The sequence below is a fragment of the Podarcis gaigeae genome (assembly GCF_964106915.1).
Source record: "Podarcis gaigeae genome assembly, chromosome: 6".
In the NCBI taxonomy this organism is placed as follows: domain Eukaryota; kingdom Metazoa; phylum Chordata; class Lepidosauria; order Squamata; family Lacertidae; genus Podarcis; species Podarcis gaigeae.
The window spans coordinates 54860073-54885816 of record NC_139682.1 but is presented as its reverse complement, the minus strand read 5'-3'; the positions used below and the strand labels follow the sequence as shown (position 1 = coordinate 54885816).

The following is a 25744-nucleotide window of genomic DNA, read 5'->3' as shown; positions in this document are numbered from 1 at the left end:
GGAAGGTAAATTGTGTTTCCGTGCACTGTTCTGGTTTGCCAGAAGCAGCTTAGTCATGCTGGCCACATGACCCGGAATCTGTATGCCGGCTTCCTCGGCAAATAAAGCGAGATGAGCGCCGCAACCCCAGAGTCGTCCACGACTGGGCTTAACAGTCAGGGGTCCTTTTACCTTTACCTTTAAGTTACATTACATTCAATAGGATTTCTCCACTAGTAAGTGTGCTAAGGATTATTGGCATCCGTCTTTCGGGAGACAAGGGAGGCATGCGCATTTTGGGGGTGAAGTCAAACTGTTGAAAGATTGCAGTGCCTGCTGTGACTGTAGAGACCAATACGAGAGAGACATGTTTTATTGCAGGTGGGGCAGATGAAGGCATCTGGTTGTGCTGATGCAGATGCACCATGACATGTTTTCTCTCTGCGCTCCTGGAGAGGATAGGTCGCCTAGGTGCTGCAAATGCAGTAAGAATTCTAGCCATAATAATTAAATAATTTCCATTCAAGAACAGGAAATATTTAAGCCTGAAGAGAACCTCACCCCCAACTTGGGAAACAGTCATTAAGCCTCCAGTAGTTGGCCATTTGTGAAGTAATACCTCTGAAGCAATTTTTAAAATACTGTATGTTTTATGCAAAACAATAATATATACAGTTGCCACCTTTTGTATCTTTCGAGAAGCATATGGGCACAAAACTGGACATGACTTGAGAAAAGTGTGATTGGAATCTCTGGTGTCAGATCCCCTAAACCAGGCTTCCTCAACCCCGGCCCTCCAGATGTTTTTGGCCTACAACTCCCATGGTCCCTAGCTAGCAGGACCAGTGGTCAGGGATGATGGGAGCTGTAGTCCCAAAACATCTGGAGGGCTGAGGTTGAGGAAGCCTGCCCTAAACCATCACTATAACCTAGGATTCAAATGAACTGCAGATCCAGAAGCACCCAATGACTATAAGCATGGGAGGTCTGTCTTTGGGGGTAAACTCCCAATCTACAATGGAAGTGTCAAGCTCTTCCAGGTCAAATAGCCAGTTGACCACCATTACTTTTGTCTTGTAAAGATTTAGCTTCAGCCAGCTCGCTATGAACATACATTGGATAAAATATCAGTGCCTGAATCATGAAAAAATAGAAGCACAGTTAAGAGTCATCAGCATTTGGGTGAAAACTAACCGCATACCTTGTAGGAATTTCACAGGCAGTTTGTAAAAGAGAAGGGACAAGGTGGATCTTTTGCGGGACCAAGAGGGAATTTTATAGGAAGATGGCAAGCCATTTGGGACCTGCTCGCAATGAACAAGTAGTGTCAAGAGCCATCCAAGAGCCTCAAGCTCCTGCAGTTATAACACCCATACATGAGGAATCAACAACACCAAGAGCAACAAAATGGTTTGGGAAGATTGGTTGGCATTAAAATAAAATAAAATAAATAAGACAAGACAAGCAGCCAGTAGTGCAGTATCCATTCCATGTCTGAGACACCTGTAGAATTTGATCTTTACAAGTTCTAATGTCAACTGATCTGATTTGCACCTCAGGGAATGATTTGCAGGACAGAACTTAAAGTACAATCCTAGCCTAAAGTGTATTGTCTACTCAGAAGTAAGCCCTAATTAATTCAGTGGGCCTTAATCCCAGGTAAGTGAAGGTGGGAATGCAGTCTTAGTTAATCACTGCATTTCTCAGTTGTTCTCATTTATTTCTCAGCTCATAGTCTAAATACAGGGGGATAAAATAATATAAGTATTTTAAGGTGGATTTTCATGCTTTTATGTGTATGTTTCAATAAACAGTAGATTATTACAAAAATGGAACAGAATGAAATCATGGCTGAGCACAAGCACTAGTGACACAGACTGAAAAAGGACTGATTCAGCCATGGCTAGGTTGAAAGCTAGACTGGTTGATTTATAGCAGGGATGTCCAACAGGTAGATCGCGATCTACTGGTAGATTGCTGTGAGGTTTTGGTCGATCTCTTGCTCCCTTTCCTTAGTGCTCCATCACCCCGCCCTCCATTGTTGTTTGATCTGTTTTCATCCATAGTGATCTTTTTGTGAGTGACTTTACCCCTTTGTCCCTTGCCTTTAACTCCCCCCCCAAATGAAAGTCCCCCAAGTTTTTTTCCCACGCTACAAAAGCTCAACAACTTTGAGCTGATCCCCAAATCGGGGGTAGAAAGTAGTTCACAGTCTCTCCCCTGATTTATAGATTATCTATGAATGCCTAAAGCTGCTAGGCAGCCACCTGCTAAACTACTTTGCCCCAAAAAGGAAGTTTGGGAATTGACAATATCTGACTAGGGAATCCATATCCAAGTTCAATTTTTAAAAAATAAAAAATAAAAAGAACAGAAGCTGAACAAATAAATGGGAGTGTTTTCCTATCAAAATATACAGACAAATGTCACTCAATCTTGACCCTACCTGCTATTTCAAAGAGGAGATGCATTCCATCAGTCAGAGCATATCTCTAAGCAGGAGACAGACTGGAAACCAAGTCCAAATTTCATTCCCTCTTCACAGTGCACAGTATAGAATATTGTAGTTCAGAATAGAAATCAGGTTTTTTCTTTCTTTCTTTCTAGACTTTGGCTAGTTCATAAAATATGTTTTTGAAAGTTAACCCACCTATTGAGTGGCATATGCTGCTTGGGTTTTGAAAGAAGTGCCTATCACTGGAATTGTCACATATATTAGTGTTAGTTGGCATGATGTTCATACATATCTTATTAAGCTCTTTGCTTAAAGTCTTTAGATTTCAGGGATATACTTGACAGCCCCCAACTGTTGGACATTCTTGAGGGTTTCACATCAGTGGAGAACATAGTGTTACTTGACAGCTGCATCTGACTAGGAAATTTAAAAGTAGTTTACTCTCCTTGCCTCTTTTGTAATGGCCACTGCTGGGTGGCTTTTGTGAATGCCGGGATATATAATTTTCCAAAAAGTCGGCAAATATTTATATTCGTTAACCTGAATGATGCTTAAATGTTTTTCTTTTTCCTCTTTCCTGCTGTTTGACAGCCAAAATCCTAATAAATAATATTTGGCTATAATGTAAAGCATGAATTGTTGACTTGAAAGTAGTGTGCTGTGCTAAGTTAAGCCTTCTGCCCCACTCTCAATAGTAAAATTTGAATCAAGAATGGAAACATTGTATATTCCTTCCTTAAAGTTGTAGCTAGTTGGTTGCAGTGTGTCCTCAAATTTCCCAGAGGTCCGTCCCCACAGTTGGAGTCAGTAAGCTCTGGGGCAATCAAAATAACTTTGCTGGCGGACTACTAGAGGTTGCAAGATAAATTGCAATATTAACCTCCATTGCGGCTTGCACTCCTTTGCGGCTTGCAATTATATGTGCTAACCAGTGTTCTGTTGGCTTTGTCGGTGTGAGACTTGCACCATTTATGCTTTAGTCTTCATCTAGCTTGCATCATATCCCAAAGCTCACCAGAATACCAAGGAGCCAATCTCAATCCACAATGCTGGAGAACAGACTGGAAGCAATCTTTATCACTTGCCTGCTTCATCTTGCTATTTCCAAGCAAAACCAGATCAGATCATCAGCTTTCTCTGCTGGAAAATACCCAGAGCATTCAGGAACACATTATTTTCCCTCAATCTCCAAGAGAAGGCTATTCAAATGGGCCCACCACCCTTACAGGGTATTTATTCAGGATGTCTTCCAGCTCATCCTGAAACTGGTCCATCAATGTAGCCTCACTGAGACATGTAGGTGACACTTATTAATAACATAGTGACCAGCCTTTAAAGCTTGAGAGCCAATAAATTAGAGTGGGGAAGTTTTTATAGAATTCCCAGCTTATGGTGTATCTATTTTTCAGTCTGATATATTGTATGTATTTTAAACATTCCAAGACAGAAAACGTAACACCCAAAGAATTATTTAATTATTCTCACAAACACATGACTATTTCAGAATATCACTAAATCAAATATGCTTGCCATTCAAAAGAGAAAATCTGAAAAGGCTACGGAATTATGTATATAGACATGATTTTTGTTTAACTTAAAGTATGAAGTCTGTTTGAAAGGAAATCCCGATAACAAGGCACCCTAATTGTTTGCATCTTGTGGACTTTAAAAGTGTCAGAGCAATTTAGCCTTTAAAGAACTGCATAAAATATTTTATCACATCTTTGCCTCAGTAAGTTTAATAAACTACACAGCCTTCAGGGACTAAGCTCCTTATAAATTAACTGCCTTCAGCTTACTGAACAAGGGTCTTTATCTCCTGTCAGCTTAATTATGTGTTTAATTTTATTTTTAACATTTTTAAAAATGACCCACACAAAGAGAAGCCTAGATTGTTTAATTAAACAAATGAATATAGTTATATCTAGCATGATCAAGGTACTAATTTGTCATAGCTATGTTTTATTCAAAGCTGAAATGCCAGCCCATCCTATCCTGTCCTATCCAGTTCACCCAGTCCAGTCCAGAGTGGCTACACCAGTCCATTGTAAAGTTTATCTATGCTCCTTTACAACAGTATGTTAGAATTTTAAATTAATTTCATGGCCTTCTTAATGATAATTATCTGCAGGTTTTTCCATATGACTTTACATTATGTTTTACATATGACTTTACATTTTGGTTATTTCAGATTACCACATCAGTTTAGTGTTATTTTTTAAAAAGGTCCTCATCAAACTTCATCATAATTTTATTGCATGTTTCTTCCAATAAACACATTTTATGCAATTTTGCCACTATATATTTTAAAAGCGATTTCCTCCCAATAATTGTTATTTTCATTAATACATGTCTTTTAGATACCCATATTTAAACACATATTTTGGTTGGACAATTGCATCACTAAATTCCGATTGCTCTATACTTCCCTTGACACAAGGTAAAGGGACCCCTGACCGTTAGGTTCAGTCGCGGATGATTCTGGGGTTGCGGCGCTTATCTCACTTTATTGGCCGGGGGAGCTTCCGGGTCATGTGGCCAGCATGACTAAGCCGCTTCTGGCAAACCAGAGCAGCGCACGGAAACGCCGTTTACCTTCCTGCCGGAGTGGTACCTATTTATCTACTTGCACTTTGACGTGCTTTTGAACTGCTAGGTTGGCAGGAGCAGGGACCCAGCTATAGGAGCTCACCCCATTGCGGGGATCCGAATCGCTGACCTTTTGATCAGCAAGTCCTAGGCTCTGTGGTTTAGACCACAGCGCCACCCGCGTCCCTTGACACAAGGTAGTTTACAGCAAAATAAGGCAATCCAAAAACATGATCCACAATAAGGAATAATATTAACAAAAGTGCTTAAATAATAAGTGAAATTTAGTGGCACACTGTTACAGGTGTTCTGTCTGCGCAAGCATTGCAGCTTGCCAGATGGGATGAATCTCTCCTCTCCTCCCCTGTGTGCTGTTCTGCGGGTTCTCCTGATCCCCCTCCCCCGAGACAAATTCTGGAAAAGAGGAGGGGGAAGCCCCATCACACAAGCTTATGTCCTTGCATAGGGCTCCTGGTGCTGGCGCTGGTTATGTGATTCCTGCCCAATATAGTTAGTAGTATCAAAACTTAAAAATGACCTCCCACCAACTTCTAATAACCTGATATGAAAGATCTGGGTTTATCCCATGTAGAGCCAGCAGGGCTCTGCTGCTGTGGTGGGACTTCTGCTTCTTCTCCCTTTCCCATTTCTCCCACATCTGTTCCAGACGCTTTCTTAACTCTCCAGAATTGCTTTTGAATGTGTCCAGGTGGCTGAAGGGGAAAGAAGAGGACAAGGGAGCCTTGTTGCATGCACGGAAGTCCATTGTACCAGTGGAACTCCAATGCTGGATAGCTCCATTGATTACAGCATAGTGCTGATAATGCCAAGGTTGCATACACCCCAGGTTTTTACCTAGCATCCCGGTAAAGAGGCTCTTTCATGGAGCCTCACACCAAGCTCTTCATTTAACCCAGGAACCAGCAGGACAACCTCATCTGCTGATCTTAATATATGCACAAGTTTGTATGAGAGAAGCTGCTTTCTCAGATATTGGGGTGTCAGGTAATTGAGGGCTTTAGAGATCAATAGAAACTCATTGAATAAGGCCAGGAAGATAAGTAGCAACCAATGCAGCGGTTTTAGAATAGGAGTTATAATGTGAACCGAACCTAGTTTATCCCCCATCCCTAACTGTAGACCAGCTAAGTGACTGGCTTAGAAAGCCTTACAAGTCCCAAGTAATCTGCTCAGCACTTTTACAACATGTTTAAGGCAAAAATTATGTACTGAAAGTGAAAGTGTCTGGCAGTCCCAAATAATCTGCTCAGCACTTTCCAGAGGAAGGGGGTATGCAGATATAATAAATAATAGTACTTATGAAGTAACAAAATGGGCATGAGGAGGTCACATGTTGTTGGAATCAAGATCTCATCTACAAATAACTAATTTCATTCCTTTGTCTCTGGTCCAAAGCAGACTGCTTATTGTACTTAAAATATTTATGTGCTTTTGAATTATTAATTTCACCAAGGACATCTGCATTTTTTAGCTGCTAAAATAAGTACTTTATCTCAACAGAACAGAGTATTATAATAAATCTATAATGTAAATAATGTTTGACTGAGGAGAGCAGGGATATTGGTGTGAACAAAGACCTCAGCCATTATTCCTTTCTCAGAAAGTGTGTGACTGAAGAATAGAGATCAAACTGCAATTGTTTCAATCCTGCTTCTTTCCTTTTTAATCATTATATTATTATCGTCTGTTGTTAAAATAAGGTAGAATATGACTTAGATAATTTCCCCAACGCCCACCTTAGGAAAAGCTGCTGCTGCTGCATCATCATCACTGTTGTCATATTTTCCTCTTTGTTTAAATTAGACTTTTTTTTTTGTTTGGTTGCTGAAATTAGACCACCTTCTTTGTCTTTTCCTCTGCATGGGAGTCTTTGGTGTATGTGACCTTGAAGCTGTCATCCAGCCTTAGTATGCATAGAAAATCTGTAGGTAGCAGCTATTTTATTTCCCAAACAGAAAGATAATCAGAAGCAGTCAAGTGCATAGCATTTAGGCATTCCTTACTAGAGACAGAAGCTAAAAAGAGGCTGATGTCCCCATGAATAAACTAGAGAACAAAAGAATTAAGATTATTCTGAATTGCAGACAATGAAATATATAAACACAAAATAATAAATATGATCAAGTATAAAGCAAATAAGTTCAAAAATATGAAAAATCTAGAATGACTATATAGCCTTTCTTTCTGTCTAATATGGTTGCATATGCGTCCATAGGGATACTGCAGATCCTGTATAATGAAAGATGCAGTTGATTCAATCTGGCTTGGTTTCTTGGGGATATGATGGATTCTCTAAAGTAGTAAACAACTGACAAAAATAAAAGCATCTCATTGGTTTTGAATATATTTGTTCTCAGTGACCACAGAAACTGTGGCGGGATTTTCCTATCAATTGATTTTTGTAACTTTGTGGCTTTGGTACGTTTGGAAATATTGCCATTTTTCAATCACCCTGAAATAGAATTGGGAATTAATTATAAGAATGGGATATATTGCCTCTGTTTATTGACTTATGAACACACTGATATCCTGTGTTTCCATCTTGTATTTTTGGTAGTGGTTAGAATGTTGGACTAGGACCAGGGAGACACAAATTCAAAAATCTTTCTTAGGTGACCTTGAATCAGTCACTATCTCTTAACCCAGCCTACCTTACAGGATTGTTGTGAGAGTACAAATGTGTGAGGAGGGGAGAAGAACCATGTAGCCACCTGAGATAAGGCTTTTGAGGGGTGTGGTGTTTTTTTTTAAAAAAATAACTTTTATTACATTTATAAATCCTGATTATTATATGTTGATATATTGTTTGCTTTTCAGAGTGATCCTAATTTTTGTTCCCTAGTTGCTTCTTACTATTTATCACCATTTTTAATTTACTAATCACCTTCTACATAATTATCTCAAGGTAATATACAATAAAAACAGCAAAAATACAGTTAAAAACATAAAAAGCAGATATATTTAAAACAATAAAAAATAGACACTCGTGGCAAAGACCCAGTTATCCAGTAGGAACAAAAATGTCTCCAATTGTTTCTGGAAAGTGCAGGCCGTGGGTGCCTGTTGTATCTTAAAAGATATGCAGAACACAGAACAGAGACAGCCACCCAGAAAGCCCTACTCCAGGTAGGTTTCTGAGATTTTTGGACCTTAAGGAGAAACTCTCTTGCAGACTACAGTGATTTACTGGCTATATAAGAAACCTGGTTTCTATCCTCTTGGGTTAATTGCTGCTGGAGGCCATGTGTAGAATCATTGTAGACAATAAGTAGTCAATGTGGTATGTATGGTGGATGGTGGAGCTGCCACCCAAACACCAGCATTGCTGACTTTGCTGGGTGGTTTCACCAGCAGAAGAAGTGGTTTGGCTCCATCAGTGCTTCTGGAAAGCCCCAACCTCACTGCCCTCCTACCCCACCCAGGTAATCTGTAGTGACACCTGTGTCAGGGCTCAAGAGAACAGCTCTGCCCAACCACTCTACTTGTTACTGATCATAGAGATTCCTAAAGACAATGGGCCTGCTTGTTTCTCAAATTGTAATCATTTGTTTTAAATTATTTTCCTATCTTGCTGCCGTTTTACATTCACTATGCCAACAATAAGGGACTGGATTATGGATTTCCAGTAGAGGCTTCCGATTTAGAACTCTTCTCACTGCCTTGTTGTTGGTTGTTACAGTCATTACATTGCTTTCTCTCATTAATTTTATGTTTGATTTACACATGTCAGTATCTTGGGCACCTGTCACAAACTTTATTGCTGGACTGTCTGCCAACAGTTGGACTTATTATCCCTTTCCTTGCAGATGTTCACTGCCTTTACATGACCTTCTCATGGTTGTGCTATATACAAAAGCAAACTCATTCTCTGAGTGTGGATCCTTATGTAGCCAAAAGAGCATCATCCACATACAAAAGAGTGCAAGAAACATTTAGAAAAAGAAAAGAAAACCTGAAGGGGAGGAGAAAAACCAATGGTGACTGAAGATGCTTGGTGGCCATAGGAAAACAACTGGATGTCAGGGAGATGGAAGAGTAAAGGAAACCGGAAATGTAATAGAATATCTTCAAAAAGGGCATGGCTGGCTTACTGAACCACTAAACAATAGCACTTCACACTGCAACAGTTTGCTGTGCGTCCCCCTTGTTGTATCTATCTAAATTATTTCATTCATCTTGTTTTACCCACTTTCTACTACTGCCTCAACTCTGGCCCAATTTCATCCACATCTTCTCTTCTTTTTGCTTCCATGCATTTGGGGAGGCTGTCCTAAAGGCCAGTCAGGGACTCAAGGAACCCTTTGCATTAGGCTCACTCATGCACTTCAGTTTTGCTACTTTCCCATTGCAGACCAAGGGATTGGGGCTCATCCTCATGGTTATATGGGGGAAATATACTCTGACCTCAACTAGAAACGCTTTTAAAAAGTCTGCCAGGAATATGTGTAATGTCTTTGTGGAAGAAATTTAGCAAAAGTGGTGATTATGATAATTGTTACGCAGGTTTGGGAGATGTTTTTGTTTAAATTGAAAAATGATTTATGTCCTAAATGGATTAGCATATAATGAAACAAAATTAGCTTTCTGTTTAGCATCTACAGTAATTGTGTGTGTGTTTAAAATGTGAATGTCAATATTGTTTGTATAATATCGGACACATCTTAGACCATATTGGTTAGATTTGTCATATCAAGTTATGCTCACGATGTGAAAGAAATAGTAGTTTACTTCTTGCTTGTAGGTAGGAAGCTATATTACTTTCTTTGCTATGCCGCATACTCCCATTCTTTTAGCAATGAGAGACTAATGTTGAAATTCTATTTGTACATATGTGACAGCCAGCCAAATTGAATCCATTGGAGCTTGCTTTTGAGCAAACATGCACAATATCAAGTTGCACTCCTGCCACTTGCTGTTGATTGTAAATATTTAAGCTCTTTTTACCTGGTTTGAAAACATGTGTAAGGAATACATGGAAGATGAACAGAGTCACATGTGTCTGCTGCCCCTGTCTTCCATATGTTGGTCAGTTCCATGTTCACAAAACCAATAAGTCCATGGAAATCAAAAGTAAGGCAAGGATGTTACCTTGTTCTTTCTGCATGCATTCTGTATACATAATTTCACAAGCTGTGAAAAGTTTTGAAGATTCAGATATGAGCACTCAAAAAGTGAGTATTCCTACTGGAATGCTCACAGTTGTGTGAGAAGAACAGATAGGACCGTTAGCCCAAATCCTGGAAGCACCAACAGCCTTTAGGGCACAGAAATGTGTAGGTATCTTTGAGCACCCACAAGCCTAAATAGTAGGGATGGGCTCTCTGCTATGTGTCTGCCTGTTTGCAGGTCTGCTTGTTGTCATCATGCAGGTTCAGTTCTTGTCAATACTTAGTCGGTATAGGCTCGGCCCATATTGGAAATGTTGACCATGAACTTGACTTGTCAAGATTTAGACCATTGAACCAAAAATGTTGATCTCTAGCTCAAAAAAGGCTTGACTGATGTTGACTCTAATGCAAATCATTTGCCCCCAAGGCACACAAGAGCGACACAGAGAAAAATGGTGTGTTTTGAAACTTCTTTCTGTCTACTATATATTTTGGAAAGTGCTTTGTCTGTTTGTCCATCTGTTCAGCTGCCTCTTGAGATGTCATTGCCCAGGGGTCAGCAATTTTTTCAGCAGGGGGCTGGTCCACTGTCCCTCAGATCTTGTGCGGGGTCAGACTATATATTTTTTTAGGGGGTGTGTGTGAACGAATCCCTATGCCCCATGAATAACCCAGAAATGCATTTTAAATAAAAGGACACATCCTACTCATGCAAAAACACCAGGCAGGCCCCACAAATAACCCAGAGATGCATTTTAAATAAAAGGACACATTCTACTCATGTAAAAACACGCTGATTCCTGGACTGCCCATGGGCCGGATTTAGAAGGCAATTGGGCTGGATCCAGCCCCTGGGCCTTAGTTTGCCTACCCATGTCATTGCCAAACACTGCACATGTGTTTCTGAGGTGGAGGCAGCAGTCACCATTAATGTCTGGATGGCGGCTGTCATTCTGAAACAAGGTGGTGGACCAAAACATCATTTTGGCATGACTTTGCCTCATTGTTTTTTTGGCATAGGTTTGATTACTTCTCAAGATGTTGCCAAACTCTGCTTGAGGGTTCCTGAGGTGGGGGCAGCAATCTTCATTGATGTTTGGTGGCTGCAGGCCAGTTTGATTCAAGATCAAGTGATTCAAAAGTTCCTGGGTGGGAGCAGTCTTCAGTGGCGTTTTGATGCTAGCTGCCATTTTGAGCCAAGATCATGACTTTGGCATGGCTTTATCTTATATTTGGTGTGAGGGGTCTAAACTCATAAATTACACTATCTATTTAAAAATCACAATATTTTTTGCTTTGAACAAATTTCTGGGCCACCCCAGGCACTTACTACTAGTACTGTATATTCTATAATATGATATGCACTGTACTTGCTTTAACTCTATTAATGTCACCTCCACAAAATAAATAGTATTGCTCCCCCATAGTTCCGCCATATCTGCATTATTATAAACATTTGTTCACCCTCCAGTCCTCTTCACTTCAACCAGCCACCTCCTCAGCACCCACTTCTTTGTTTGCCTGCAGGGCAGAGACAGCCAAACAAGCAGCATTCATTGTTCTTCAACTTAGCCTTCTATTATTTGAAAGGATTACCTAAAGTACCAACTACATCCACTGCCCCATCAACTGCCCATGCCTCATTTCCCCTGCTCAGAGGTGCACACTTAACCCTTTAATTGTTGGATCACTTCTGTAAAAAAATATTTTATTGTCTTGGACTGCAACTGTGTCTGGCTGGCTTTCCAAGTCTGCATCCGCCATCTCCTTCCTGCTGCACTGAAAGTGTTCCATCCCACCAGAAATACAATATTTCTAAGCAGATTTAATGTTAGTGTAACATTTTTAGTTTACCAAGCTGCACTGACAAAACAACCGCGTCCCAAAAACAAAGTGTATTCAGTTATTTCCTCTTTTTTTTTTTTTTTTTTGCTTTGGCAAATGCATCTTGCTGATGGCTGACAGTCACATCAGCAGTGGAGAGAATCTGCATTAAAAGAAACAGAACAGACAGTTTCCAATACACATTGTAATCACGTCAGATCCAGCGGGAACCACAAGAACAATGACAGCAAGTCATGCATAATTGTGAGCTTAGGCTTGGCTATTGAGAACAGCAACAACAGCTTTGGGGTGAAAAGTATATCTGAAGATTGGTATCAAATCATGAGGTATTGTGTGTGAGGTATGAAACCAGTTTGTGTATAAGTGTGCAAGCTTTGATGGAGCTTACTCTTCTGCTCACCTGCTAAGTACTCACAAAGGGTGTGAGCTTCCGTGAGTGCTCAGTAATATGCTTGCAAAAACTCAACTATTTGGGGGTCATACATCAGGCAGCTTGCGTATCCATAATGAGAAGGGCTTTAGGGAACCAGAAAGCTTGTTCACCAAGCAAGGAGCATATGAACTTGGCTTTAACTGCTATCTCTATGTTAGTGGGACTCCCTGTGTTCTTATAGACAAATTCCTGGAGCATAAGTACTGGTCATGATGGCTGTATTACCTTCAGTATCAGAGCTGGCATGCAGCTAAATGCCAGTTGCTAGGGATCACAAGCTAGAGTGCTACTATACTTACGTCCGACTGTGGGCTCCCATAGGCATCTGGTTGGCCACTTTGAAAACTGAGTTTTAGACTTGAAGGCAGGAGAGCTTTGGCTGTTCTTAACACCACCAGTCCACTGCTATACCACAGTAAAAGGCTGCTTACTATTGTTTACTGTCAAAAAGGCCTTTTGAATAATGAATTTTGGAAAGGACCCTATTTTTCTTTAAAGGAAGACTGGACCTTCTTTAGATAACAGGGTATGTGAATGGTGCTGAAGGAGAAATTTGGACCCAGGGGTCAACTGGTCCTATTGGCCTTTTGTCATTGTAAAAGAACCCCAAAACTTTTAGAAACACCAATAAAAAAATAGTTACCATCAAATGCAATATTAGCAAAGAAACCAGCATACTCTGCACCCAATGCTCACACCAAATCTCTTTTTTAACATTATAGATTTAACCATCAAAACCTTGTGGGTTTGATGAAGCAAAACTGATAGTCTGAAATACGTTATCCCTTTTAGATTTGAATTCTTATAAAGACCAAAGGGATTCTGAGCTCCACATCGATTTCAGAACAGCAAGGCCACCTGGAGCTTCTAATTAACCAGTCCTGTTGGGGACTAAATTTGGGAGACGAGGAACCTGCTCAGCAATGGCCTGGGTGGGATATACCAATGTACAGTACTGATGCATTTCTGCCGGGCATCTCAAGCATACTTAAGTTTAACAGATACCAATGTATATTTTCCAGTTGTTAATAAGAACAAGAAGCAAGGAACCTTGGAGCAGTGGGAGTTATTTGTCAGGATCTATTAACAAGAGCTGAGACTTTATAGAGAAATCATTTGAGAAGGAAGCCATTGGTCCCCTGCAGAGAGGCCAATTATAGAACACCACAGCAGCAGCAGAATAACAGGGGAAAAGAACACGGAGTCCAGAATCCATCATTGTTGTTAACATTACGGTTAAGTGTTGCTCCTATTAACAAATGTAAAATACATGTGAGTGTTAAGGGCTGCCAGCAGGGTGCCAAGCACTGGGAGAAAAAAGATGCAATGTCACCTGTATTTTCAAATACATTTTCTCCAAAGTGCAAGTAGAGTTATGCATCAAGTCATGTTAATAGGCAACTATGATGGATTTGTGATAATCTTTGCTGGAATGCACTGTGTACAGCCATCATATATTTTTTTCAGAATTTCAAACAGACTTCCATTGAGTCGTTCACTTTCCCATTAGCTGAAGGCTTTGTGTCTATGAGATTTCATCTGAAGTTTGCTAGACCTGGTAGTGGATTAGTAGCTCTGTATTTAAAAACATGGAGATGAGCATAGTAGCTGCATCTTTACATTAGTTTTACTCAAGAAAACTAACCCATTTCCCCTGTTCAAAAAATAATATGAGTTGGTTCATATTAGTTGGTTCATATCAAAAGACCCTAGTCTTTTTCTTGGCTTCACTGCTGATTTTATTTTAATGTATTCAGCATAAAGCATTTTTTGGGCCACATTAAAATAGAAGATGTCCAAAGCGACATTTAAAATAATAAAAACACATCAAATCCATTAAGGAAGAAAATTTGGTGGATGCGGACAATTTGGATCCCTTCCAATTGGGATTCAGGCCTCATCATGGGACTGAAACTATCTTGGTCATGCTGGTCGATGATCTCCGGCGGGCTAGGGACAAAGGTGAAAGCTGTTTCCTAGTTCTGCTGGATCTCTCAGTGGCTTTTGATAACATCAATCATGACATCCTTTTGGACCATCTAGAGGAGCCGGGAGCACTATTATACAGTGGTTCTGCTCCTTTCTCCTGGGCTGTATCCAGAAAGTGGTGGTGAGGGATGAGTGTTCAGACCCCTGGGCTCTCACTTGTGGGGTGCTTCAGCATTCCATCCTCTCCCTCATGCTTTTTAACATCTATATGAAGCCACTGGGAGAGATCATTAGGGGGCTTGGGCTGGGTGTTCATCAGTATGCAGATGAAACCTAGCTCTACTTCTCTTTCAAATCAGAACCAGTGAAGGTGGTGAAGGTCCTGTGTGAGTGCCTGGAGGTGGTTGGAGGATGGATGGCGGCTAACAGATCGAGGTTGAATCCTGACAAGACAGAAGTACTGTTTTGGGGGACAGGGGGTGGGTGGGTGTGGGGGACTCCCTGTTCCTGAATGGGGCAACTGTGCCCCTGAAGGAGCAGGTGCACAGCCTGAGAGTCATTTTGGACTCACAGCTGTCCATGGAGGTGCAGGTCACTTCCAGGGTAGCTGTCTACCAGCTCCATTTGGTACGCAGGCTGAGACCCTACCTGCCTGCAGACTGTCTTTCCAGAGTGGTGCATGCTCTAGTTATCTCCTGCTTGGACTTATGCAACACACTCTACATGGGGCTACTTTGAAGGTGACCTGGAAACTGCAGCTAACCCAGAATGTGGCAGCTAGACTGGTGAATGGGTGTGACCGCCAAGACCACATAACACTAGTCCTGAAAGACCTACATTGGCTCCCAGTACGTTTCCGAGCACACTTCAAAGTGTTGTTGCTGACCTTTAAAGCCCTAAATGGTCTCGGTCCTGTATACCTGAAGGAGCATCTCCACCCCCACTGAGGTCCAGGGCCAAGGGCCTTCTGACAGTTCCCTAACTGCGAGAAGTGAGGTTACAGGGAACTAGGCAGAGGGCCTTCTCGGTAGTGGCACCCTCCCCGTGGAATGCCCTCCCATCAGATGTCAAGGAAATAAACAACTACCTGACTTTTAGAAGACATCTGAAGGCAGCCCTGTTTAGAGAAGTTTTTAATGTTTGAAGTTTTATTTTGTTTTTAATGTTCTGTTGAAAGCCGCCCAGAGTGGCTGGAGAAATCCAGCTAGTTGGGCGGGCTAGAAATAATAAATTATTATTGTTGTTATTACTATTAGCGACAGTAGTAAAAGTAATGTTTTTCTTACTCTGAAATTTATTGATGGCTCCAATTATTTCTTGACTATCTGTTACCACAGATTTGATGGTTCAGAGTTTCCAGCCAGTATGTTGCCACATTCCAAGCTAGCATGAAACCAAAAGAGATGTGTGATTTCCAGTGAGCGGCTATTTCTAATCTCTCAGCTACTGAGAGCAAGACAATAAATCCTTATGCAATACTTCTTCTGCAGAGTTCTCAAATACTGAGGAGGGTAATTTAGAACTGTGAATTGCTCATAGCTTTGCTCTGAAAACTCCTGCACAAATAGGCACCATACCATATTCAGTAATATGATCATGTGAAGTTCAAATATACGAGAAAAATATTGATGGTTAGTCTTAAAGAATTCAGGAGAGTGTGGCACAAAAGTATTTTCAAATTGTCTCTATCTGAGTGCCAATATCTATGATTTGGGGGAAAACTCTTTAGATCAAGTTTACAGTTAAATACAGCAGAATGGGAATATTTAATCTTCATAAAGTTTTTGAAAATCAGAACTCTCATTGCACATCACTTTACTCCACATTGATTTTAGACACATTGCCTTCTTTAAGTCTCTCTCTGTCTCTGTCCCCCCCCCCCCCAATTTATTCTATTAAAATAAAAACCAACTAACAACAAAGTTAGTGCCTGAAGTGTGCCAATCTAACTGTGGCTTGGGGGCAACTCTTTCCACCAATAAGCATCATATCTATATATTCATTTCATGGTATTGTTTTTATTCTTCTTGATGGATCTAAATTATCTCACTTATATATATTAGATGTAAATAATATTAGCAAAAGGAGTACTGCTTTTTTGTTTTAATCCTAGAATATTGCATGCAAACATGGCGTCCTATTTTTATTTCCATTTTATCCCATTTTTGCTTGATGGTGAATATTGCTTGATGAGGAATATTAATATTTTCCTATTTTTGATTGATGGTGAATTGGATTTGTAAGATCCATTTGTATATATGCCTAACCCAGTGCTTTTTTTCTTAAAAAACCCATTTTGACTCAAGAAAACCACCGTTTTATAGTTCAAATTGGGAAAAATAAATTCAGTAAATGGAGAAAAGTACAAAGATTCACAAAATGTTTAGGAGTATGCGTACCCCTGCGTACCTCCCAGAAAAAAAGCACCAGCTTAGCCTATGGCAATTTTATCCATGTTGGGGGAATGCATGGAAAATATACCTTGATTTTTAAACATGCTATTTCTTACGTTTAACAGAATCAGCTCTCTGAAAATTAGACTACCTGTTCCCTAACATAACTGCTGGCACATTACTGAGTCACTCAACCTTCTTACCTTGGACTCTTTGATATGCCTCCACCCTCCAATATTATGCATCAATGAGCTAACTAAAAGACTAAAGGGCTATTTCTGATCTTTGAATATATTGAATATAAAGTTGCCTGTTTAGCATAGAATGAAATGAGGAAAATGTCGAAGAAAGGCCACATCAGATCAGTTTAAACCATAACTCTGGCACCACAGCCGTCTTAGCAGTACAATCCCTGCTTCCTGGTTTAATAAATATGTTTGCAGTTCTTCTGTTCTCCAGGTCACTCATGCCTAGATATTTGGTCCCTCATGCTATTCCAGGTTCCATAGCTACAGTGTGGGACTTTGAAGAAACTGCATATTGGCTCAGAAGGCCACGAAAGGTCTTTGATTCTTCTACTGAACAGCAAAGACCGAATCACAGTCTTTCTCCCCAATAGCTGTCAGATGTTGGAAGTGCTTAGCTACATTCTTCCTTACTTTGAAAAGCTAGTCTATGCCTTGCTAATGCAACTACTGAGTTCTTGCTTTCTGGCCCAGGCTCTTACATTGATTTTACCATGACCTGCTTCCCCTTGGTTTACAAAGCAAAAATGCTCCCTAAATGGGGTTTTTCAAAAGCCCCAAGCTCTTTGTAACTATAATTGCCTCATAATATAATTAATGTAACTTAATTGTTCTGAATGTTCTTGAGCACATAGTCATCTTTTGAATCTCTAATGCATTGAGTCACAATGCTGATTTCACAGGAAATCATTCTTTGTCTAATAATAGACAGGTGGGGGGTGAAGGATTCCATGCTTTACAGGGAGATGGAAAACTGTGCCTCTTCATGTCTACCCAAATGATTAGATTGGTGTCTGCTGTAAATTAAGCAAAAACAGATTTTCATTCATTGGCTCCAGTCTGAGCTATATCTGGCAGACAAATTCCAGAGACTACCATTACTTTCTATCTATAAAGACTGCGATAAAGACCGGATATTGTCCTATTAGCACACAGTAGCATGTTTGTGATACCAGTAAAGTGCTGATATAGTCAATTTAGATTTGTATTATTGTAATAATAGAACTTTGCTCCACCTTTCTTATTTTTATATATCATTGTGGTCTTTTCTTTTTAGATTTATAAAGCACCTATTCTCAGGGCAAATTGCAACCCTACCCAAACCAATTTACAGCTTAAAATATCACAAAACATAACCTTCGCATGAAAAAAAGATACATCTTTTTACGTACAGATTCTTCCATATTCATCCATTAAATGCTTATTCAAATAAAAGAAGCATCACTGCCAGCAGATGCTCCGATCACACATCATGCAACAGTGAGGTTTTAAATACACATTTGGAAAATGAGAAACTAATGTATGTTGCAAGAGACTTTTCAGGGAAAATGGTGAGAGTAAATATATCATCATAAGGAGCATGGTGCATGATGGGGAACCTTATAAGTTACGAAGCCAACAAATGCTTTCTCCCTCACACCCACCAGCAACACAGATTATTACAGGGATATGGGAGCTGGCATTTTAGCAAGAATGTAGATGTGGAATTTATCATTTTAAGTGTAAAGCATGATATGCCATTCGGTACTTAAATGCAAAGCTGGGCATTGATGGCATCGTACCAGATTACTCTGTGCATCCTTCTTTATATACACTTTAATTACATAAGAGACAAAGAAAAGTTCTTTGGAGATTAGGTAACTTGTCTTCTGTTCAGTGTACAATGCTAGCAAATTTCAAATGCTACAGTTTTAGGTTTGTGAATTTCATGGCTTTTGAAAGAAGGAACATAGTTATGTGAACGAGCACATGTTTTGCATGGAGAAGATCCCATAGTTAACCACTGGCATTTTCAGCTAAAAGAAACTCCAAAGTGCCAGTTCAACAGACCTCTGTGTGAAACCTTTGAGAGCCACTGCCAGGGCCGGATTAAACCCTGTGGAGGCCCTTAGGCAGTCAAAATCTTGGGGTGGGGGGCTCACAGATTATCTCCTAATCTGTTTTTGACTTTACCAACCAACAATTTTAATAAACCAAGTGGTGGGGGCCCTAAAAGGCATGGGGCCCGTAGGCTGGCACCTACTTTGCCTACTGTATTTGGCAATCTGTCACTGGCCACTGCCAGTTGGAATAGCCCATACTCTGCTGGCTAGAATTGATCAGGTTCTTTGTATTCAGATAATAAAATATATTTAACTGATCAGCTTCTGTGCATTCTGGGTTATCATTCGGTTTTCAAATACTGAGTCAGTGATCAAATACTAGATCATTGCAATGCTTGATTTAGCTGAGTTACCATATGCCTTACCTGGAGATCCTGAAAGAATGTTAGGTGAGAGCCTTCCACAGGAATAGTTAGTTTCTCTTAGAAGATTATGACCACTAGTCACCAGTTTTCTCTTGCTAGAGTTTGAGATCTTGGTTGTGATGTGTCAGTCGCCAGTTAATTGTATAGTTCTGAAGTGACAACCCAGGGCTTAAGAGATGTTGCTATTTACTAAGTCCAAATCTTAGAAGTAGTTGCTAGAGATGAAAGTATATTTGGGTTATGTAGTGAGCTTCTTCCATAAAGAAGGCTGATCGCCGAAGAATTGATGCTTTTGAATTATGGTGCTGGAGGAGATGCTTGAGAGTCCCATGGACTGCAAGAAGATCAAACCTATCCATTCTTAAGGAAATCAGCCCTGAGTGCTCACTGGAACGACAGATCCTGAAGCTGAGGCTCCAATACTTTGGTCACCTCATGAGAAGAGAAGACTCTCTGGAAAAGACCCTGATGACAAGGAGAAGGGGATGACAGAGGACGAGATGGTTGGATAGTGTTCTCGAAGCAACCAGAATGAGTTTGACCAAACTGCAGGAGGCAGTGGAAGACAGGAGTGCCTGGCCTGCTCTGGTCCATGGGGTCACGAAGAGTTGGACACAACTAAACGACTAAACAACAACAACAACAACAGGGAGCTTCTTGGTTTGCACTCTAATAAATCCCAAATAGTCTTGTACTTCTGTTAATAATGTATTTAACGTACTACTCTTTTGTAGTACCTAGTTTACCTCTTGACAATTTGACCCTCTATTGGACTCTCTCTTCAAAGTTGTTTTAAACTTTCCCTTATGGTACTTGTTGACTATCGGTCTCATGCTGGTATTTAGCCTTAGGTGAAGTTTACCACTTGCTTTGGACTGCATGATATAATATATATACCGTATTTTTTGCTCCTTAAGGCGCACCTGCCCATAAGGTGCACCTAATTTTTAGAGGGGGAATTCAAGAAAAAAAAAATTTAAAGGGAATGCTGAGCAGAGCCTGTATGCATCCCAGGTTCTGCTCAGTGCTCCCTTTCACGAGCTGTGTGGAGCGTGTGTGCGGCACTTGCAGGCTTTTCCCCGAGGAGGGAGAAGGGCAGCCAAACTTAATCCATTCTGGAAGTCCGTTTCACTTCCAAAATGTTCAAAAACCAAGGCACAGGTTCTGATTGGTGCAGGTGCCCTGGAAACAGTAGCCGACAGCGGCATCGGATGTTCAGCTTCCGAAAAACGTTCGAAAACTGGAACACTTAGTTCCGGGTTTTCGGCGTTTGAGAACCAAGACGTTTGAGAACCAAGGTACCACTGTACATAATCTGAAAGTATGTTAATTTATTTCATGGTCTGGCTATCAGTAGTATTTGAGCAAAGAACTACTATCCCAGAAATGTATAGAACTTCACTGAAACTAAATTTTGATTGTTTCCTTTATCTACCATTTTTGTTCAAACAGACTAAATAGAATTTTGTGTCTATAGACAACTTGGGTATCACATCAGCCATCAGTAATGAGGCATCTGAGTAAAATAGCTGAAAATATATTAGATTCACTTGCTGATGTATTTCTATTTACAGTCTGCTAACGTCAATAGGAAGGTTGTAGCTGTTTCTGTCCACTCCCTGGTGAGCATTAGTGAAGCAAATTTGCTACCTTAGTTTGACACACAAGATTTTCCTTGATGCACAGTTGACTATTTTATTTTATTTAATAATTGTGAAGTTTAAAGGGTATATATATTTACTTTCTCCCCTACTCTTCACAGACCCTAGGTATACATATAGGCATGGCATTGCACCAGAAACTTTAAGGAGGGTTTTTGGTGGAAATACTTCCACTACTACTCATGCAGGATGAGAATGATGACAGGCAACTGCTCTGACTAAAGAAATACATTCAGTGTACAGTAGTAGTTGTTTTTTTTTATAAAAAAAAACCTTGTAAGGTTCTATCCTGTAAAATCAGAAAGAAAGCAATTTTCCATTATTAACTTAGTAAACACTTGCAGTATTGCAGTATCACAGTATAATCTTATTAAGATAGTATCTGATTTAATTATAAGCACACCATAAATATGTAAAGCACAGTGTAACCTTTACTAGAGCAGATGTCTGCTGTTTTTAACAGTAATTTAATCGAACGGCACGTGCTTGCCCATTGTTCTGTATGTGGTCTAATAACACAGAAGGTCACACCACAAATTCCCTTAACCCCGAGGAACAGATGGCTTGAAGGGAAGTCCTTTCTCTTAGCCTGACAAAACCTTGCATTGAGTAGTTTCCATTGTCTGATTTCCTGTCCTTGATCCATTCATCTGAATACTCTTATATGTCCAGATTTAATTGACTGAATTGATGGGGCTTTTACTATATGTGTGAGCAAAAACATCTAGTATTGGAACAATTGTGCACTCTAATGGTGCTTACATATAGGAAGGTTTTGGCTTGTCTATTTGTCTTCTTTGTTCCTTAAGTTGGGGTTTTTGAAATTTTAAGATCTTTCATGACTCTAGGCTATAGTTACAGCATGACAGTACTGGTACACATAAACAAATATCACAAATAGTATTATTTTTACTATAATTCAAGAACATATAGATTACAGGGCAGTGTCCATTAGAACTTTATTTCTCTATTTATTTATATGTTGGCTATGCAAGAAGCCTCTAGACTGCTTACAATGAAAACAAAACATGTAGAACACCATTTTAAAAAATACCTAAATTGAAACATCAACCAACAGCAAACCCCTCCTTTAAGGACAAGTTTGAATAAAACACAGGATTGCCTTTCAGAAATAAACAATGTGGAATAAACACTAATAACTGTTAATAGCTGCTAAAAGCCTGGAGGAGAAGAAAAGTCTTTGCCTAATGCCAAATGAACTTCTCTGGGGTGGGAGTGAGGAGAGCATTACAGAGGCAAGGTGCCATTGTTGCTGTTTTACAAATTGCAGCAGTAGAGGGCAATCTGAAGAGACCCTCTATAGATGATCTCAAGGCCCAAGTAAGCTCAAATTGGAAAAGCCCCTCTGTTAGCTACTGGAGTCCCAAGTAATGTAAGGCATTGAAGGTTAGAAATCCTCTTTGAAACCATCCAGGTTGGTGGCCAACATTGCCTCCCATGGGAGTGTATTCCATAGTTCCACTATGCACTGTGTGACTTCTTTTTGTATCTTGCTTTGCTGCTCAGGAGCCCTTTATATTTGCAACAGCCCCGTGAGGTAGGCTTGGCTAAATTAATTAACCTATAGGACGGGTTATTCAAGTAGGTGCAAAATCATCCTGTCCCTAATTTGGACATCTATCCCAGAAATATTAAGTGATTGATGATAATGAAAGCCACTGAGAGATCTAGGAAAACCAATAGGTCACAGTCCCTTTGTCTCTGTCCTGACACAATTATCCTACTGAGCAACTAAGCTGGTCTGAAATCCCAGTTGGAATGGATCCCAAAAATAAAGTTTCATTCGAAATCACATGTATCTGATCTGCAACCACACACTTCAGAACTATTGCTAGGAAGGAAATATTTGCTATTTGTTTATCATTTCTTTTCTGGGTCCAAGGAAAAGTTATTTAGTAGTGGCCTTAACACCCCAACTATGAAGCAACATCAGACCAATACCACTCACAGTGAGGCATTTAAAACCACATTGGCCCAATGAGCTGTTCCTTCACTGCTAGATTTCATAAGCCAAAAGGGACAAGAATTCAGAACACATGCATTTCTTTCTTTCTTTCTTTCTTTCTTTCTTTAATTAATTCATTTCCTGCCCTTCCTCAGAAAGGAGCCCATGGCAGGAAAAAAAAGTGGTGAAACAATAAAAATACATTTAAAACAATTCCAATACAGATGCTGACTGGGAAAGATCTCAAGTTAAAAGGCTTGCTGGAAGAGGAAGATCTTTACTAGGCACCAAAAAGACAACAGATGGTAATTGTCTAGTATTTAAGGGGAGGGCATTCCAGAGGGTAGGTGCTACAACAAACGGACTGATTTCTGTATTGTGTGGAATGGACCTTCTGAATAAAATTTTATCTGCAAGAGGACCTCATCTGCAGAATACAGTGATTGACTGGGTATGTAAGGGCTTAGGCCAGTGGTTTTCAACCAGTGTGCTGTGGCACCCTGGGGTGATTTGAGTGATGGTCAGGAGTGCCGTGGGCAGCACTGGCCTCCATCCCTTTTCCTTCCCTGCTTCTTCTGATGCCATGGCGGTGTCAGCGGCTGCCCAGAGGACTACCCAGGAGAGGAGAGGAAGCCTCTCCTCAAGGGAGGGTGTTTGAAAGGGGATGAGGGGTTGCTGGCTCTACAGGCAAGGGGTGACATAACTGGGCTGCTAAAGCTTGGAGCACTTTTCCCCACAGGGGAAGCACAGAAAAAAAGTAGTTGGTCAAGGGAACCATGGACTCAAAAAGGTTCAAAACCTCTATCTTAGACAGTCCTGGTCCCAAGCTGTATAGGGTTTTATATACCCAAACTAGCAACCTGAATTTAGCTTGATAGCTAATTGGCAGTCACACACACATACACTTTAAATTTATTCTATGCTGCATCTCATTCTTGAGATTTATTATGACGGTAGTATGTGTGTGTTTTATGTGTTTAAATACACATGCTTGTGAACAATACAGGGAATCATTCAAACCTACAACATTTGCCATTTAGATATGCATTTGGTACAAACATAAATTCCAGAACTGTTTGCAAATAGCAAACAGTAGTGCACAAGCTATTAAACACAGCAGAACTATAACAGCAGCATACACTTACTAGGAAACAGCATCTAAAACAATAAACTTCATTCAATAAATTAGTTTGTAATATCTCTAAGCACTAGAATATTTAATTTCCATGTTGGTGTTTTGATGGGGGAAAGTAAATTAACTTGTGGAATTAATCATTTTATGTTTAATGAAAAAATATAAATACAGAAACACTGCTGTACCTATAATATGACTAGAGAAGATAATGATTCATATTGAAAATATGATTTTACTGGAATTTATTCTGCTATTTGAGATAATTTAATTTGTGTGATTTCCATATGAAAATAGGCAGAACCTAGCAACCAGATAGACCCTTTCACAATTCTACTGCACTATAACATACAGGACATTACACCTATTGGTAAGATTAAAAGTACACATTAATTTTACAAAGAAAACATTTAAAGTTTAGGTATCATAATCTTATCCATGCATTATAGTGTGCAGTATATTTTGTATGTGGCTTATTCTGTGTGCTCTCTTTTAGTATTGATGCAAAATTGCATATACTATTTTTATGCACAGACTCAGTGGTTTTGCAACTGCAAATATCTTATTGGTTAGAAACCTCTATGGATGGACAAAAAACACATAAGCTGAAATTTAGCAAAGTAAGAGTGACATTTATATATTAGGTGACTTTTGCTATGAGGTTTGTGTTGGAAACTGCCTATGGATGTCAGGACTAACAGCATCATCCCATGTGCATAGGAATGACACTTACTGTAGGTGGGAATTAGCCTGACTGAATACAGTAGGATTTACGTCCATACAACCACACATGGTGTAATGCTAATAGAATCAGCTCCATGTTTTACGTGTTCCAGTTCACCAGGAGGAGTTCCATTCCAGGTGTTGTTGTCAGTGGCGTAATGTGGGTTGTCAGCACCCGGGACAAGGCAAGTAATTTGCGCCCCCTAACCCGTGGATTTTAGCACTCGAGTGCGAGCGCCCCCCAGATGTTGTGCCCTGTGCGGTCGGCCCCTCCTGCACCCCCCACGCTACGTCACTGGTTGTTGTTGTTGTTGTTGTTAAGAGCTCTAGAGAGGACTTTTTTTTCAGCCGGAACTCACCAGAACACTGCCATATTTTGTTGCAAGTCTCATTTGTCAATCTTTATTTTTATCAATGGTGTACCTTGGAGCCTCAAATTTCAGTGGCACCCTGTGCGATGCCAAAATTCAGTGCCCCCTGTCTCTTGTCTTCCATTCTACACCATACTTGTGGCACCCCCAAGGCTCCGCTCCCAGTGCAGCCAAACCAGTCATGCACCCCTAAATCAACCTCTGGTTTTTTAATATCTCTCCCTCTGTCTGAGAATCATCTGATTTTGCATACACTCTTTATAGGCCCTGTGATGGAAACTACTATGAGAAAATAGCCTCCTAATTAAATTGCAGATAGTGGATAGTATTCAACTAAGTTTTAATCAGAGCAGACCCATTGAAATTAATGGACCTAACTTAGTCATGTTCATTCATTTCAACAGATCTACTCTGAGTAAAGCTTAGTTGAATGCCACCCAGTATCCCTACAGTTAGCAGTTTATGAATGGTTAATTAATTCAACAATTCTCCCTGTTGGCCTATCACTGGTTCGTTTAGGCTGCCTGTACTAACTTTCTGCAGCCTGAATCTTATGAACAGAATGAATTATTCTGGCCATCTGTATTTATTTACGCCCGTGCCATAATCTGTCCTCTGCAAGCTCTTGTACTGCTTACACATGCAG

General features: G+C 40.1%; 1 protein-coding gene across 2 annotated transcripts in view; it reads left to right on the top strand.

Moving 5' to 3' along the window:
- The window catches only part of BEND5 (BEN domain containing 5), a 736551-nt gene that overhangs the window by 214907 nt on the left and 495900 nt on the right, over window positions 1–25744 (top strand). The gene's annotated exons all lie outside the window — the stretch shown is intronic.